At 39.0% G+C, this 19,316-nt stretch overlaps 1 pseudogene; it reads left to right on the plus strand.

Annotated features, from left to right (window-relative positions):
* Positions 1 to 528: 528 nt before the first annotated feature.
* Positions 529 to 18,722, plus strand: LOC100723373 (pyrethroid hydrolase Ces2e-like; annotated as a pseudogene).
* The last annotated feature ends 594 nt before the right edge of the window (positions 18,723 to 19,316 follow it).

Genomic DNA, 19,316 nt, shown 5'->3' on the forward strand with positions numbered 1-19,316 from the left:
AGGGTTCAGAGGGTGTGTATACCCTGGAGAACAAATGTTTCAGCAGTCCAAAGTCTGGAGTCCACTGCAGTGTCCTGTGCAAGTTCATATCAGGAGGTCAAGGGTCTGTAATAGGAAGCCAAAGAATCTGTTCTGGAAGGCTGAAGGAGGTGAGGTAAAAGCCATAGCCTGCTCTAGAGGCTGGGAGATGACATCCAAGCTGAAGGTGAAGACTGGAGCCTCCTTTGCAGAACAGAAATGAGTCTGTCCTTCCTCATTTCCCCTTTATACCATCCTGGCAATGATCTACCCTAGGGTGGATTCTCTCCACATAGGGTGTGGAATTGCTGAACTGACTTAGTTAAGCTTTTAAACTTCTCAAGTGGACAAAATCAACCATTATACTGGGTGTCAGGGAAAAGAGGATATTGACAGTAGAAAGGAGCAAATCAGATCTAGAGTTTGGTTCTGGTTACTGCATATTTTCTGAACTAATTGTTTGCCTTTTTGACAAGGTATCTTCAAAATGATATGAATGCAGGAGCTCTCATGCTGTTCACTCAGAACCTGCCTCCCATCCCAATGTCCGAGGACTGCTTGTACCTCAGCATCTACACATCTGCCTATGCCAATGAGGGTTCTAATCTGCCAGTGAGTGTCAAACCATGCAGAGCTCCTGGGTGGTCAGACATTTTTTCTCTGAGAGCAGAAGTGAGGATGTATTCAATGGTGCACCATTTATCCAGCAACTGCAAGGCTCCAAGTCCAAACTCCCAACCCTACAAACACTCCAGGAGAAAAAGATTAGAAGGAGGAGGATCAGCTTGGGCTCTGCTACAGTGTAGAGAAGGCTGGTTAACAGCCTTTCTCTGTGGGTTCCAAGAAGGCCTTCTCACCCATGCTGGGAGACTGACCACTGCATAGTGAATCATGGACCCCTAGCTGATGCCAGAAAGCACAGATTTGTGTCCACGAGAGATCTTTTTTATGCACAAGAGTTGTAGCTTGATATCCCTCAACACTTCTGCCACTGTGTATATGCCATGCCAGTTTGTTAGATAACACTTTTGATTAATATTTTCAGTTGGAAAAGTCAGAGGAAGATCATTTTCCTTCTATTTTGAAATAGACTGAAAGTAGTAGAAAGACTTGCCTTTGTGAGATAAATGGTAAAGTCTGAGAATCCTGATCTAATGAATTGAAGCTAGCACCATAACCCTTTGCCCAGATGATGAAGCTCTATCGAGCTCATGTCTGTGTGAGTAGCTATATGGAATCAAAGCAATGGACTGTCTTTGGGTAAGTGACATGAATGTGAGCTGAGTGAGAACAATATGGCATGTGTCTTTATTTCTCCAGGTGATGGTATGGATCCATGGAGGTGCATTAGTTGGAGGTTCAGCTTCTGAGTATGATGGATCCATACTGGTCGCTTCTGAGGACATATAGTTGTCACTATCCAGTACCGTCTGGGTGTCCTAGGCTTCTTCAGGTGAGCCTTAGGTTGACTTAGAAATGGGAAGTGAGCAGAGCCAGGACTTGGATGTAAGCATTGTCCTTGATAATTCTCAGCACTGGAGACCAGCATGCCACTGGCAACTGGGGCTACCTGGACCAAGTGGCTGCCCTACGCTGGGTGCAACAGAATATCTTCCACTTTGGAGGCAATCCTGACCATGTCACCATTTTTGGCCAGTCTGCTGGTGGCTGAGGTGTCTTCCCTCGTCGCATCCCCATTGTCCCGAGGACTGTTCCGTGGTGCCATCATGGAGAGTGGGACGGCTATTGCACCTAGCCTGCTCACCAACTCCTCTAAGGCTGTCACTGAGGTGAGTTGCTCAAATGCCCCAGCCTTTCCCTTCACCTTCAGAGCTTATGATGCTCTGTCTGTGCAGGGGGAAGTTGGGAAATTAAGGTGCCTTGAGTTCTGTTGATTTTCTGGGAATTGGTGAGTTTCCAATGATCAGAATCCACACACCTCTGCCTCAGAGAGGCTGGGTACATTCTGTCACTGAGAAAACCCCAAACCACTCATCACTCTCAAAACTATTTAAGCAAGTAGAATGATCCTCTGGCTGGGAACTCTAAGAAAAAGAGAAATTGGAACAATTTCACACCTGCAGACATCTATATATGATATCCTTGGAAATTTGAGGTGGGGTCATTTGAACTCAACATGTTCCTTGGGCCCCTCTTTCCATGTCAGAGAGTATGAACCAGCTCTCTCTAATCCATTTACAGAAGGTGGCCAACCTGTCTGGCTGTGGGCAGGTAGACTCAGAAACTTGGTGAGGTGCCTGCAAGGCAAGAGTGAAGAGGAAATGCTGGCCATTGCCAAGGTCCGGCTGAGTATTCTTGGGTACAGCAGAAGAGGACTGATCGTGGGTAGGAGAGACAGTCCGTACTGCTCTGGACTGATTACCTCTTTTGCATGCCTTAGTGTGCTAATGAATCTGATGGGAAATAAGGGCCTTCATCTGTCACACCTAGTGGAGATTATCATGGGGTGGGCATGAGCATTCTAGGGTGAGTTAGCAAAGAGTGCAAGTAACTCAATGAGCATTAGAAAATGTATAAGATCTGACCTAAATCAGTGAAATTTAATGGTTCTTCAGAACTTTGAGATCATTGCTGGTGTAGTAGATGGGGTTTTCCTGCCCAGACACCCACAGGAACTGCTCGCCTCTGCTGATTTTCGACCTGTTCCCAGCATCATTGGTATCAATAATGATGAGTATGGCTGGAGTCTCCCCATGGTGAGTTCTCATGTTAGTTTGGGGAGTACAGTCAGGCTGGAACTTCAGATGCAGGCTTATCTGTCCCTACACCTCATATTTCATCCCTCCTACATCCAGATGCAGCGTTCCCCAGGCCTGCAGAACATGGATAGAGCAACCCTAAAGGCTGTTCTGCAGACCATGTCAGCAGAGATGGTGAGGCTCCTGGGTTCCTGTTCCAATGGGTATCGCATCTCCACTTTCCTTTCCATGTAGCCACCCCCAAAAGAAAGGCAGAACTATGACTGTCTGTGTCTGTGGGTGGGGTTATCCCACAGCTTGACTATTTTCTACACTTCTGGTCCCATTCCATGCTCAATTGTCCTACTTGGAACTGCTGCCCATCCCTGTGCTGAAATCTGCCTAACCTGGCTCTCCATGCTTCTCCTGGTCTAGAATCTGCCTTCTAAGTTTGGAGACTTGGTGATGGAAGAATACATGGGAGACAACGATGACCCCCAGAACCTGAAAATCCAGTTCCATGAGATGATTGGGGACTTCATCTTCATGATGCCTGCATTCCAAATAGCACGTTTTCAGCGTGAGTACATGTAAATGAGACATGACTGCCACATGTGTTACGTCGCTCTCCAGAAAACCCTCATGGCCATAGCCTCTGCAAAAGAAGAAAGAAAGAAATAAAGAAAAGTGCTAGAAGTATCTCAATTCCCTATTTCAAAATATACAACAAAGCTATAGTAACAAAACGAGATTGTATTTACATAGAAACACTTAGATCAGTGAAACTGAATGGGGAACACAGAACAAACCCATGCAGCTATATCCATTGCATGCCTGACCTAACAAAGATTTCTTTCATTGATGATTCTAGGAAGAGTCCATATCCATATGTAGAAGATTAAAATCAAATCCTTGTCCTTCATCTTATACAAGAATCAATTCAAAATGTATCAAAGATCTAGATTTAAGATCCAAACGTTTTAAACTTCTAGAATAACAATCAAACTCACAGCCCCAACCATGATTGTCGAATAAGACTCCTATACCATAACAAATAACAGAAGAATCAAATAATCAATTGCATTAATTCAACAGCTTCTAAACACACACACACACGCTAATTAGCAGAGTGAAGGAACAGCCTACAAAATGGGACACAGTGTGTACAGGCTAATCTTCCAAAAGTTGATTAATTTGAGAATATGTGGAGAACACAAAATTTTTAGTATCAAAACAAGGAACACAAACACAAAAATGAAACTTGAGTTGGTCAGTCACTGAATGAGGAAATGAATTATACAGATGCCTATCAAAAGTAGAAGTAGAAATGGGCAATGAGCTTATAAAAACAATTCAACTTTTTCAGAAATCAGGAAAATGAAAATCAAAGCTACACTGAGATTTCATTTCACCTCAGTCAGAGTGGTATATATATATTACCAAAAATATGACTTTAAGGTGTTCAAAATGAGGAGTGTATTTTGATTATTTTGAGGGGAATTACTGGCAGTGTGTCTTTTTCTGCAATAAATTTTTAAAAACTTATACAATTAAGTCTATTTTCTGATGACACGGCTTACTATAGAGATACCTATATATCCATGTAGTACATTTCATAACACTTACCCTATAGAAATAGCCTAGGTGCCCACTAACCGTTGACTGGATAAAGTAATGGCCTATGTATGCAGTAGGCTTCATTCAGAAGAAACCTAGAGTGTATTCATGTTTCTTGTACAAAAATGTACAAAACTAGAGATTATCATGTCAATGTGAGACTGAGAAAATCAAATATTGCCTGTTTGCTTTCATATGAAGACTCTGAGGACAAAACATAAAAATAAAAATAAAAGAAAGAAGGAACACCAGGGACTTGGCCTAGCTCCCAGTGTCCTAAATCGAGTTACAGTGAAGAGTTAAAGAAAGGAGACAATGTAATAAGATTTTGTGGGGAGTCGAGAAGGTCAGGACTCTAGGGGCTATGACACAAGCTTTCCTGAATTGCCTATATTTTTGTTGAGTTCCCACAGACTCAGGGGGTGCAGGAAGTGAATTGCACATCTCAAGTAAAAGGCCTCAAAAATGAGCAGGACCTACCTTGAGAAGCTAGAACAAAGGCAGTAAATCTTGCCAGTTAAGGGAACTGTTTGATCTCCAAATTTGGCAGTTTTATTGCCCCTGAATCCTTTTTGTTGTCTTCAGAGGCTGTGAATATGAGTTTTTCAATACAACCAGAGAGCCCTGTGTTCAGCAACTTAACCCTTCCACATCCTGGCTCCCAACAAAAGTAAAGAGAGAGAGAGATTATCAGAAATTAGAAGGGAGACTAGTAGAGAAGATGAAGTGAACCAAGTGTTAGGCAAAGAAAGTTTGAGGAACGAAACTGAGGGGAAGAATCATGAAAGTGTGTTTCATATATACATGAACATGCCAAAGTGAAACCCACTAGTCTATATAACTTAACTTCACTAATGAAAAAAGTTCCTCCTTGTGAGCATAAGGGACAGGCATCTCTCTCACTGTGTCACCAGGAAAATAGTTCCCAAACTGCTAGATGTCAGATGTGCCCAGTTAGTGTCTTCTGATACTGAAATATGGATTTCAAGGATGAAGAAAGTTCAGAGCAGGAAATATTTATTGAGAGAAACTTCTGAGGAACAGGAGAAGTTCTGAAAGTGGGTTGTCATTGATGTTCTGTGTTCAAGAATATTTTATACAGCAAAATTACAATGTGGGTAGGTACGGGTTTAAGCGACCTATAGAATAACAAATAGAGCCACTTATATGGAGGAAAGGTATGTAGCAAGAGTGTATTCCCAGCATCATTAAATTTAGCTTATCTGCCACTTCTATCATAGAAAGAACAAAGGTGTTCCTGAAAAGGGATAAGTAATGTGAGACAGATCTTTTGGTCACCCACCTATGTGTTGGATGCACTAGTTGAGTGTATAGACCAGGTGATGCTAATTACACTAGAATCTGAAGCTGCTCTTTATCTCTAGAGAAGCAACCAGGCCTTCTCATAAAATCTTCATCTTTATCTCTAGGGAAGCAATTAGGCCTTCTCATAAAATCTTCATCTTGAGACCTGGCTCTCTTCATATTCACCTCCAGCCACAATTTTGTCATCAATGAATTTTGCCAGATTGAGTAAAGGTCATTTATTCCAATTTTCTGTAGTTTTTTTTCCCCCGATTATTTTTAAATTTTATTTTAAAACCAAAATAAATCAAAACGGTGATACAGAATTTCAAAACAAAATAATAGGAGATTAACACTGGTTAACATATTGCATATTGTTACCTTCAAAGTAGTTGTTCAGATTACATGATATAGGCATGAAAACACTGCCCAAGCAATCAAACAATGAAAGCATGAATTTTTCTTTTTGATGAACTAACAGAGACTAATACTATAGTTATCTATCTTGTATATATATATATATGTGTGTGTGTGTGTGTGTGTGTGTGTGTGTTGGACTTTGTTGATTGCTTTTTCTGCACCCACTGAGATGATCATATGACTTTTGTCTCTGACTCTGTTGATATGGTATATTACATTTCTTGACCTGTGTATGTTGAACCACCCCTACATCCCTGGAATAAATCCTTGACCATGGTGTACAATATTCTTGATTTGCTGAATTCTGTTTGTCAGAATCATATTGAGGATTTTTGCACCTGTGTTCATTCAGAAGATTGGCCTGTAGGTTTCCTTTTTTTGGATGTGTCCTTGTTTAGTTTTTGTGTCAGGGTAATACTTGTTTCCAGGAATGAGTTGCAAAGTAGTCCTCCCCTTTTAAGTTTATTAAAGAGTTTCAGTTTTAGTGGCATAATACTTTCTCTAAATTTCTTGAAGAATTCAGCAGGGAATCTGTCAGGACCTGGTCTATTCTTTGCTGGTAAAGTTTTAATTATATTTTCAATATAATTAAATTATTAAATTATATTTTGGCTGGTATTCGATTATTTCAAATTTTTATATCTTCTTGATTCAGCTTTGGCAATTCATATATATCTAGGAATCTGTTCATATCATTTGTGTTTTCCGTCTTATTAGAGTACATGTTCTAAAAGTAGGTATTGATGATCTGGATTTCTGTAGGATCCATTGTGATTTCACCCTTTTCATTCATAATTACATGAATCTGAGTCTTTTTTCCTTTTATTTATAAGATTGGCTAAGGATTTATTAATCTTACTGAATCTCTCAAAGAACCAACTCTTAGATTCACTGATTCTTTGTGTTGTTTTCATAGTCTCAACTGCATTAACCTCTGTTCTCATCTTTTCGTTCTTCATATGAGATTTGGGTTTGATTTTTTTTTTCTAGAAGTTTGAGGTTCAACATTAAGTTGTTTATATGAACTCCTTCTGTTTTTCTGCTGAGAGAATTCAGTTGTATAAGTTTTCCTCTTAGGATTGGATTTTGTCCTATAAGTTCCAGTATGTTATATTGGCATTATCATTTAATTGTAGATACTGCCTAATTTCTTCTTTAATTTCCCTGTGACCCATTAGTTGTTCAGGAGGGTGCTAACTTGCATGTGTTTATGTAGTTTTTGTGGTTTCTTTTACCATTGATTTCCATTTTCATTGCACTATGGTCAAATAATTTTCACCAGATAATTTCAATACATCTGCATTTACTTAAGCATATTCTATGAGCCAGTATGTGGCCTATTTTGGAGAAAATCCCATGTGCAGCTGAGAAGAATATGTATTCGGATGTTGTGTGTTAGAATCCTTTGTAAGCATCTACAAAGTCCATTTGCTCACAGGATTGGTTTAGTTCTGATATTTCTTTGTTGATTTTTATTTTTTGATCTAGTTGGTCTGTATTTTTACAGTGATACTTGAAGTTCCCCCATTGCAATCATGTTAGTGCTTATTTGATTTTTCATGTCTTTTACTATACATTTTATATAGTTGGGTGCACTGGTATTTGGCACATATATATTTGTGATTGTTATTTCTTTTCCTTGGAGTTTTCCCTTAAGAAGTATGTAAGGACCTTCTTTCATCTCTCTCTCTCTTTTTTTTTTTTTTTTAGTCGGTACCGGGGATCAAACTCACGACTGCCTGCTTGCAAGGCAGGCGCTTATGCCGCTGAGCTAAATCCCCAGCCCCGCTTCTTTCATCTCTTTTGATCAGTCTTAGCTTGAAGTTCACATTGTCTGCAAAGAGAATAGCCATCCTGCCTTTTTCTGGGTCCCTGTCACATTGAGAATTACTTTCCATCCTTTGAATTTCATTCTGTGAATTTCTTTTTCAGTTAAATATGCTTCTTGTATGCAGCATATTGTTGGATTTTGTTTGTTGATGTATTCTGCCAGTCTGTTTCTTTTGTTTGGTGAATTGAGACCATTTACATTGATAGTTATAACTGAAATGTATTGTCATACCCTTAGCATATTATTTTCTTGTTGTTACTTCCTTGTCCTTCCCCTCTGTTTAGTTGCTTGCCCTGCATGGTGGCTTCTTTCTATTGGTATTCTTGTGCTCGTGATTCTCATTATCTCTTTCTAAAATATCCTTCAGAACATTTGGAGAGCACGTTTGGTGGTAATGAATTTCTTCCATTGTTCTTTGTGATGGAAGTATCTTATATTTTCATTGATTTTGATGGATAGCTTTGCAGGGTACATCAGTCTGGGTTGGAAGATGTTTTTTTGGGAGGGGCTTGAAATACATCACTCCAAGCTTCCCTTCATTTGAGGATTTGTGTTGCGAAGTCAGCTGTGATTCTGATGGTTTTTCCTTTACGGGTGATTTGTTTATTTTTCTAACTGCTTTTAATATTCTCATCTTATGCTGAATTTTTGGAATCTTGATTATTATATGCCTTGGTGTAGATTTATTTTGTTCTTGGTTATTTGGAGTTCTGCATGCTTCATTTATTTGTATGTCAAATTATTTATCCATATTTTGATAGTTTTCTGCCATTACTTCTGTGAGGATTTTTGTGGCCTTTGCACTACCTCTGGCTTTCTCATTGACTTCAGTCACTCTTATGCTATTCTTTGCTTCATACTGGAAGCATTGGATTAATGTTTCAGGATCCTTTGCTATTTTTAAGATATTTTCTTTTCATGGTCACTAGGTGCAATCTTACCTTCTAAATCTGATATTCTATCCTCGCCTTCATTTAACCTGCTTGTTTATACTTTCAATGAAATTTTTAATCTCCCAGATTTCTGTTTGGCTCTCTTTCACGCATTTCGTTTCTTTCTTATGTTGGGAATTCATGGTTTCCCTCATTTTCCTAAGCTCTTCTCTTTTTTAAAATCTGTATCTGCTCTAATGTCTTTAATTTTGATCATTTCTTTTTTTTAACCTGAGAGATTATTTTTTCTATAGCTTCACTAATTTTTTGTTTCATTTCTGCCGCTCTCACTTCAGAACGTCCCTGTGGTGCCTTCCAGTTCGCTGTATCTCATTGTGCTCTGGGCTTTTCCTGAGTGGGTTGGAGGTCTGGGTTGCATTTTTCTTCTGCATCTTGTCATTTTCAATATTATTTTGTTTTCTGGGTTGATGCCTGTAGATCTTTTATAGTAGACAGCTTTATTATTTGTATTGAAGCTTCCCTAGGAAATGTGTATTCCTCAGAGATGTCTTCTAGGTATAGATGATTCTTGATCTTTGTGTCTATCTGAAGAATCTACCTTCCCAATTTATTTTACTTTTTATTTTTAAAGAGTGTAAAATTAGGGGCTGGGGATTTAGCTCAGTGGCATAAGCCTTGCAAGCAGGTGGTCGTGAGTTCGATCCCCAGTACTGATTTTAAAAAAAAGTATAAAATTAAATAATAAAACAGATCATAAGATAACAATATGAGTCACAGATTTCAAAGCAAGTCATTCAGAGATCTTCACTGTGTATCATATTATCTCTTGTTTTCTTCCAAATAGTTGTCCATATCTTCACATACAATGAATTCATACAAAACAAAATAGTTCCTGTTCCAGAACAGGGTGATGAAGGCATTTTAGGTCTTCAAGACCAGATAATAAGGAAGTCAATAATGGCTGCCATAATGTCTCTCATTCTCCTCAAAATAGCTGTACATACCTTCATGTATGTTGAAATTAAACAAAACAAAACAGACTAAAATCACTCTGAACAGAGAATAGTAGTATTGCTGGATTTCACATCATGATGCTATGGAATCAGCACCGGGTATGTTAGTGTCTCTTTTTCTTCAAAGTAGCTGTTCATTTCATCGTACATTATATTGTTGATTCTCATAAACTTTTAAGATGTTCTACGCATGCATGAGTTTCTATACCTATTCTTTCTATATTAGAGGGAAAAACAGAACAACCCAGACAAAACAAAACAAATTCCTTGAAAAACACAAAACAAAAAAAGACATAAACAATAGCAAAGAGCCCAGAACACTGACAGTATAGGCCTTCAAAACAAGGTGATATGAACGTAACTAGGGTTGTTATTTTACGTAATGATCTTCAAGAGTTCCTCAAATGACTATACAATAATATGCACAATTGTTCCTATCCTATGAATGTTAACTATTTTGTTCCAAGAACTTATAGATTTTGTAGTGTAATCATCTTAGTTATCCTAAGTGTGTTTATATAACTTTAGACATTTTTTCTTTTCCCTTCCTTTTTCTTTTTCCTCATTTTTCCCTGAGATATTATTTTTACCCTTTAAGCAGATTCTCAGGTTGCATCCATTTATTTATAAATATCTCAATGTGGTCATTCTTTATAGCAGAGTAGTACTCCATTGTATAAAACTATCACATCTTTTTATCCGTTTCTCAGTTGATGGGCATTTTGGTTGTTTCCAAGATCTGGCTATTACAAATTGTGCTGCTATAAACATGGGTGCATGTATATCACTGTGGTAGGATGTTTTCAGTTCTTCTGGGAATAAGCCCAGAAGTGGGATAGCTGGGTCAAATAGGACTTCCAATCCCAGATTTTTGAGGAAACTTCAGACTGACCTCCACAGTGGTTGCACCAGGCTATACTCTTACCAACAGTGCAGGAGAGTTCCTCTTTCCCCACAACCTCTCCAGCATTTGTTGTTGGTAGTTTTCTTGATCCTGGCCATTCTTTCTGGAGTGAGATAAAACCTCAGCGTTGTTTTTATTTGCACTTCTCTGGTGACCAATGATGCTAAACATTTTTTCATGTATTTATTAGTCATTTGTATTTCTTCATCTGAGAACTGTATCTTCACCTCAGATGCCCATTTTTGGAATGGGTTTTTGAATTTTGGGGGTCTGATTTTTAAAAATTCTTTATATATTCTAGATAGAAGTCCTTTGATTGAGGAATCATTCACTAAAAGTTTTTCCCAATTTGTGGGTTTTCTTTTGGCTATGTAGGAGATTTCTTTCGACATGCAGAAACTTTTCTAATAGGATGCGATCCCAGTTATTGATTCTGTGAAGTATTTGGCATATGGTTTGATTCTTGTTCATGAATTCTCTACCTACCCTTATGTCTTCAAGATTTCTATCTACTTTTTCTTCCAACAAGTTTAGTGTTTCTGTTTTAATATTTAGATCTTTAATCCACTTAGACTTTAGTTTAGTACATGGTGATAGGCATGGGTTTAGATTTAGTTTTCAGCATATGGAAAGCCAATTTTTTCAGTACCATTTATTGAAGAGACTATCTTTCTTCCAGTGGACATGTTTGGCCCCTTTATCAAAGATAAGTTGGGTGAGTGTGTTTGTAGTTGTAGTTGTATCTTCAAATCTATTCCATTGATCTTCAGCTCTGTTTTTATTCCAGTACCATGCTGACTTTATTACAGTAGCTTTGTAGTATAACTTCAAGTCAGAGATTATGATGCCTCCTGCCTTGCCTTTGCTATTCTGGGTCTCTTCTGGTTCCAGATGAATTTCTCTAGATCTATGAAGTATGCTAGTGGTATTTTGATTGGGATTGCTTTAAATTTGTATAACGATCTTGGGAGAATGGCCATTTTCACAATGTTTGTTCTTCCTATCCATTAACGAGGGATATCTTTCCATTTTCTGAGGCCTTCTTTGATTTCCTTTTCAGGGCATTATAATTTTCCCTGATCTTCTGCTTCTTTTGTTAGATTAATTCCTAAATATTTCATTTTGTTGGATGCTATTATTAAGGGTGTGGCTTCTCTCATTTCTCTCTCAGTGGTTTTGTTGTTAGTGTATAAGAATGCTATTGATTTTTAAGTGTTGACTTTTTACTGAATTTATTTATTATACCTATGAGTCTTTCAATGGAGTTTTGGGTGTCTTCTATGTAGAGTATCATGTCATCTGCAAATAATGATAATTTAATTTCTTCTTTTCCTATTCTTACTCCTTTTATTTCTCTCTCTTGTCTAATTGCTCTGGCTAGTATTTTCAGCACTATATTGAATAGGAGTGGTGATAATGGACATCCTTGTCTTGTTCCTGATTTTAGGGTAAAGGCTTTCAGCTTTTGGCCATTTAATATGATGCTGGCTTTTGGTTTGTCATAGATGGCTTTTATCATATTGAGTTAAAGACCATCTATTCCAATTTTCTGTAAGGTTTTTTATCATGAATAAGTGTTGGACCTTATCAAAAGCTTTTTCTGCATCTATAGAAATGATCATGTGTTTCTTATTTTTGGCTCTATTGATATGGTAGATTACATTTATTGATTTGTGTATGTTGAACCATCCCTGAATTTCTGGGATGAATCCCACTTGATCATGGTGTATAATCTTCTTGATGATCTTCTGCATTCTGTTTGCCAAAATTTTATTGAGAACTTTTGCATCTATGTTCATTAGAGAGATTGGCCTGTAGTTCTCTTTTTTGGTTGAGTCTTTCTCAGATTTTGGTATTAGAGTAATGTCTGCTTCCAGGAATGAGTTAGCAAGAATTGTTTCCCTTTCAATTTCACTGAAGAGTTTGAGGAGTGTCGGCAGTAAGTCTGCTTTATATTTCTTGTAGAATTCCGCAGTGAATCCATCTGAACATGGCTTTTCTTTGTTGGTAGATTACATTTTCAATTTTGTTAATTGAAATTGAGTTATTCAACAGTTTTACATCTTCTTGACCCAGCTTCGATAATTCATATGTTTCTAGGAATCTGTCCATTTCCTCTGCGTTATCGAAACTATGAGAGTAGAGGTTTTTGAAACAGGTATTGATGATATTCTGTATTTCCACAGGGTCTGAAGTGATTTCACCCTTTTCATTCTTTATTGCATGAATTTGAGTTTTGTTCTTTCCTTTTTAAAATAAGGTTGGCTAGAAGCCTGTCAATTTCATCTATTCCTTCCAAGAATCAACTTTTTGATTCATTGATTCTGTATATTGTTTTCTTAGTCTCTATTGCATTGATTCTGCTCTGGCCTTTATAATTTCCTCCCTTCTTTTGGCTTTTGGCTTCACTTGATCTTCTTTTTGTAGATGTTTGAGGTGTAGCATCAGGTTGTTTGTTTTCATTCTGTTTCCCTGATGTGGGAGTTCACTGCAATAAATTTTCCTCTGAGGACTGCTTTCATTGCATCCCACAGGTTTCGATAAGATGTATCTGTATTTTAGTTTGCCTGAAAATATTGTTTAGCTTCTTCTTTAATTTTCCCTGTGACTTACTGATTACTCAGGAGTGTGTTATTCAATTTCCATGTGTTTGTGGGGTTTATGCAGTTTCTTTTGTCATTAATTTCTAGTTTTATGGTGCTATGATCTGATAACATGCATGGGATAATTTCAATTCTTTTGCATTTACTTAAACCTGTTCTGTGGGCTAGTATGTGGACTGGAGAACGTTTCATGTGCTGCTGAGAAGAATGTATATTCTGATGTTGTTGGGTGAAACACTCTGTATACATTTACTAAGTCCATTTATTCACAGGTGTGATTCAGTTCTGTTATTTCTTTGCTGATTTTCTGTCTGGTTGATTTGTCCCTTTGTGTCAATGGTGTGCTAAGATCTCCTGTTATAATTGTGTTATTGCTTATTTGATTTTTCATTTCTGTTAATATTTGTTTTGTATAGCTGAGTGCTCCCAAATTTGGTGCATATATATTTAAGATTGTTATCTCTTCCTCTATCCCCCTAACTAGTATGTAGTGGCCTTCTTTATCTCTTTGGATCATTCTTGGTTTGAAGTTCATATTGTCTGCCAACAGAATAGCTACTCCTGTTTTTGGAGGAATCCTATTGCATGAAGTATTGTTTTCCATCCTTTGACTTTCAGTCTATGAGCTTCCTTTTGGGTTAGATTGGTTTCCTGTATGCAACATATGGTTGGATATTGTTTCTTGGTCCATTAAGCCAGTCTGTTTCATTTAATTGATGAATTGGGGCCATTTACATTAATGGTTATAATGGATATATATTGGTTTACTTTTTCTTTCCATAAACACTTCCTGAATAAAGGTTTACTTTTGACATGTTATGTTTCTGCTGTTGATTTTTTACCTTTCCACTCTGTTTAATTATTTGCCTTGCTTAGTGGTTTTTTCCTATGTCTGTCTAGAATGTCTTTCAGTATTCTTTGCAGGGTTGGTTTGGTGGTCATGAAATTCTTCAGTGGTTATTTGTTGTGGAAGTATCTTATTTCTCCATCCATTTTGAAGGACAGTTTTGCAGGGTACATCAATCTAGGTTGGAACTCATTTTCCTTTAGGATCTGAAATATTTCACTCCATTCCTCTTCTTGACTTCATTGTTTGTGTTGAGAAGTCTTCTGTGATTCTGATAGGCTTTCCTTTAGAGGTGATCTGTCTCTTCTGTCTAGCAGCTTTTAATATTCTGTTCTTATGTTGGATTTTTGGGATACCGATTATTATATGTCTGGGTGGAGTTTTAATTTGGTTATAGCTATTTGGAGTTTTATATGTTTCACTGATCTGTATGTCAGTTTCCATTCTCATGTTTGTGAAATTTTCAGCTCTTACTTCTGTAAATAACCTTTTGATATCATTTGTGTTGTTACCTTCCTTTTCCTTTATACCTATCAATCTTATGCTGTTTTTCTTTGCATCATCTTGCATTGCAGTTGCTGAATTGTTATTTCCTGGTTCCTTGTTATTTTTAAAAGATCTTTCATACTCAAAATGTGTAATTTCTATTGTAAAAAAGAGAGGAAAAGAAAGTGCTCTAAATGATATAACTGCATGTATGTTTAAGTGTGTAAGATATATGACCATATTACTAAGTTTTTGTTTGATCCTTGATCAGAACTATTTGCAGTCTCACTGTTTGAATGTCCACTTTGTATGCTTTAATTTTGTAACTTGAACAACTATTTCTAAGATGACATAATGTAATTTATCAATTAGTGATTTCTTACTGTTTTTTTTTTGAAATTCTGTATTATTACTACTCTTTTTTCTGTTTTGCTTTTTTCTCTTTAAATAAATTTTTTTAAAAAAGATCTTTCCTTTCCTGTTCACTGGCTGCAATCATGTCTTTGAAGTCTGAAATTATGTTTTCATTTTCACTGAAGCAGTTTTGCCAACTTTCAATGGCATTTTTGGTTTCTTGTATATCTCTTTGATTCTGCTTCATACATTCTGTTTTTTATATTCTTCATTCAGAGTTTCCCTCTTTTTGCATTGTTCCTCTAATTTGTTAACTGTGCCTTCTTTAGATGTATTCAGCATTTGTTTCTCTACATTTATCTTTTCTTCTTTTACCTGGGAGACTATTTCTGATTTGAGTTCTTTTGTAGCTTCCCGGGAGTTGTTTCTTTACTTCAGTTGATATATTTCAGGTGTATGGCTTATATTTTCTTCTGTGTCCATGTCTCCTAGGCTTGCTTGGGTTGGGCTGGAAGTTTGAGATTGCATTTTGCCCTTTTTGGGGTCATTTTCCTATATTTCTGGGTTTTGAGCGATGTTTTAAGGCTTCCCCCATGCTTTGAGAATCACCTAGCCCACTTTTGGCTCCAGGGGCAGACAGCAGGCAACAACTAGCCACTTGGAGTCACTGAGCACGAGCTAGTTAGGCTCACAGGGACTCCTGTGCAACCTCCTGTCATTTCAGACACGGGGTGTAGTCTTACCGCCTGGGTGCCACATTCCAAGACTTCCCTGTGTGCTGGGTTTCAACTTGTGCACACTCTGGGCCTGGGACTCAATTTGGGCCCCTGCGACTTCTTGGAGTTCGCTGGGCATGCCTCAGTTAAGACCCCTTGAACCTCCTGGGTCTCCTTGAGAGATTTCAGACACTGGACATGGTCTTATCATCTGGGAGTGAAGTTCCAAGGTTTCCCTGTGTGCTGGTTTTCAACTTGCACACACTCTGGGCCCGGGACTCTGATTTGCTCCCTGTACATTTGGCTTCATCCAGACCTTGCAAAATTTCCTCTGTTCCACACCAGTGACTCCTCTTACACACTGGTTATTGAGTGGGGGTGTTTCCTTTTCTTGGCCTGCAGGCCAAGGCTACTTCCTTACTTCTGTTTCTGGGCCAAGGCTGCTCTGCTGGTTCCAGATCAGAGGACACTTCAGTCCTTTGCATTTAGGGTGAAGATTGGCCTTTGGTGGCAGAGTCTCTGTGGTCCCAGTCCTTCTTCCAAGCAGAATTCCCCCTAGGCTGCTCTCCACCCGCTAACAGTCTACAGCGACTGGCTGGTTCTTTACTTATTCCACTCCAGAACATTGATAGCAAAGAGACTAGGGACTATTCTGATGCTGGAGTTCCTTCCTGACTTTTGAAATAAAATAGGAGCCCTTCCCATTTTGAGATTTCATTTTGCCCTTTTTGGGGTCATTTTCCTATATTTCTGGGTTTTGAGCAATGTTTTAAGGCTTCCCCCATGCTCTGAGAATCACCTAGCCCACTTTTGGCTCCACTTCTGTTCAATGTGTCTGGGTGCCAGAGCACAGCATTCATTCAGCAACCACTGGCTCTGCATGGCTCCTTTAGAAACAGTGTCTCATTTTCTCACAGCTCTTGTGACTTCTCTCCCTCTCCCCGTACTTGGCTGAAGGTCCTGCCTGCAGTGCATGTGCTGGGCTGCTCCAGCCACAATTTTGATGTGTTGCATCTTCTATACTGACTCCCTTGACAGCACAATACCTCTCAGACTTCCGACTAGTTTTCTATCTACCTTAGCTGTCGACACTGAGGAAATTGGGGGGAATATCACACAGTGCCATACTCAAACTACCGAAATGGGAAGTTCAGGTCATAACCTATCCAAGACTTTTTCCGCTGCCTCTACACAGTGTGTGATTATGAACCGTAATACGCAGATTCCAGTCAGGTTCTAGCATTGGGTCCAGCTCTTCCACCAAGGATGAGGCAGGAGAACTCCAGGTAAGGAATCACAAAGTCATAGCCTCTTCACATCCCTAGGTTCTCACGGCACTGTATATTTCTATGAGTTCCAGCATCCTCCCAGCTTTGCCAAAAACAGCAGGCCACCCTACATGAAAGCTGATCACAGTGATGAGACACCCTTTGTCTTTGGATCTTCCTTCATATATGGACAAGGTGACTATTCCTCAAATCCCATAAACAGAGGTAGGCTTGACTACTATCAAGGGTGGATTCTCTCACTGTCAAGTTAAGGAAACTGAGGCTCAGAAAGGGAACAAGATCATGTTCACCATCTTAGAGCTCAAATGCTTACACTGAGATTAGAATCAAAATCCTTTCACTCCAACTTGTGCTCTTTCTTCTCATTTCCCCCACCAAACCATAATATCCAGCATGAGTGAAGGGGAGATGTCTCTAAGGAATATTTATTTCTTGACTGGATTTCCTGTGCTGGAAGAAGGGGATGTCTGTGGCACCAATGACCCTAGGATTATTTCAGCTAGATGCTGGGTTTGGGAAGAAGAGGTTGGGCAAACGGAAGACCTGCTCCAGGGTATTTAGGGGAGGTAGAGACTGGGCTTGGGGCAAAAGGATCGGGCTGTAGCTGAATGGTGAGTGTATGAAGTGGTGCATGAAGAGCAGCAGGTAAGTGTCAACCAGACAGTAGACCTCTGTCCTCTTCTTCTCTGCAGTTGACTTCACCGAGGAGGAGAAGCTGCTGAGCAGGAGGATGATGAAGTATTGGGCCAACTTTGCCAAAATTGGGTGAGATGATGCCCCTACGTCAACCTCCATTGGAAACTTGAAACTATTGAGTCCTCTCATGTCTGTTTGACCTCTTTAGCATATATAGTCCTAAATTATGTGATGACAGCCTCCCAGTGCCAGGAACTATGTGGACATAGACAGAGTAGTCTTGTTAGTATGAGTCACTCATCCACTTCCTGCTGACCTGGAGGGTGGGCCACGGTGTTGTGCTTCAGTTAAGCCTTCCTCTGCGTGGAAGATAGGAAACAGGTCCAAGTGGCCTACTCAGAGACAAGGGATACCAGTGGGAAGACATCGCTTTCCTATACCGGGAATCTTCCTCATCAATACTCCACAGACCTACTTGGCTGCCTAGCTTGACCCAAGTCAGGCACCAAGTTCTATGTCATACGGATCTCAGACTGACCTCCCTCTGCGGCTGGGAGGGTGTGTCCACAGGAACCCTAATGGTGAGGACCTGCCCTACTGGCCTCTGTTGGATGATGATGAACAGTACTTGCAGCTGAACCTCTCACCCTCCGTGGACCGTGCCCTGAAGGCCAATAGGGTGAAGTTCTGGACAGAGATGCTGCCTCGCGAGTTGGGAGCTCCCCAGGAGAACCAGGCAGGCCCTCGGTCGGCTTTGTGCTTCAACCTGCTATTATTTTTATTGAGCCTGTACATATTATAATCCTGCACCACTTCATAATCACTGTGGGTCTGCAAAGAGGTTTATCTGTGAGATAGTTCTTCCAAGTGAGATTGCAATTTAGAAGATCCACACATGTCTAGCAGAAGGGTCCTGGTCCAGGTCTCCCTGAGTCCTTCCATCCAGAGTGTTTTTATCTTGCATTTCAAAATTCCCTTTGTGGTCTCCTAACTCCCTGATGATTTTCTCATCCTTTTTTGTCACCATGTGATTAATTTTCCTTCTAACCTCATTGTATTCCCTAAACTTTTTTTAGCTCATGCAATAAAAATTTGTCATGCATTTTTGTCTCATTCTACAAAGATTTTGTTGCTCTACTGCATCAATCTACCTCTTTTTCACCCCAAAGTATTTTCTCTTTGTTATTAAAAGGCTTTATCTTTTACCTCAATCCTAGGTACCCCATCCTTCCAATCCTCCTACCTCTCTCCCACTGTTCCTAAGAGGGCACTTGTTTTTCAGGGAGAAAGTCCACTTTGGCACCACTCAATGACTTAAACTTTAAATACAGTATCCTGAATTTTGGTTAAAAGATGCCCACATTACCCAATCCGGACATCAGGTGGCAGATAAGGAGAACATTAACCCTAGTCTGAGGCACTTGGAGGGTAGAGACCTTTCTTTCAGTGCACCCTAACTGGTACATATTTCCACTGAGGCCTAAAAGTTTTATTGAGCTTTTGCTATAAATATGCCTGTGCATTGTTTTAAGTTCTATGCATGTGCAGGACATTCCTTACATATGGGATCCTTTGGTATTTCTTAGATTTTAATAGTTATCTTATTTTTAAGAACTTTATTGTAAAATAATTTATATAGGACTAAGCTCACCCATTTTAATTGCATAGTTTTCTAAGTGTGAGTA

This window comes from Cavia porcellus, unplaced genomic scaffold (assembly GCF_034190915.1).
Source record: "Cavia porcellus strain 051 isolate PalLab524CR breed Dunkin Hartley unplaced genomic scaffold, mCavPor4.1 scaffold_4, whole genome shotgun sequence".
Classification (NCBI taxonomy): domain Eukaryota; kingdom Metazoa; phylum Chordata; class Mammalia; order Rodentia; family Caviidae; genus Cavia; species Cavia porcellus.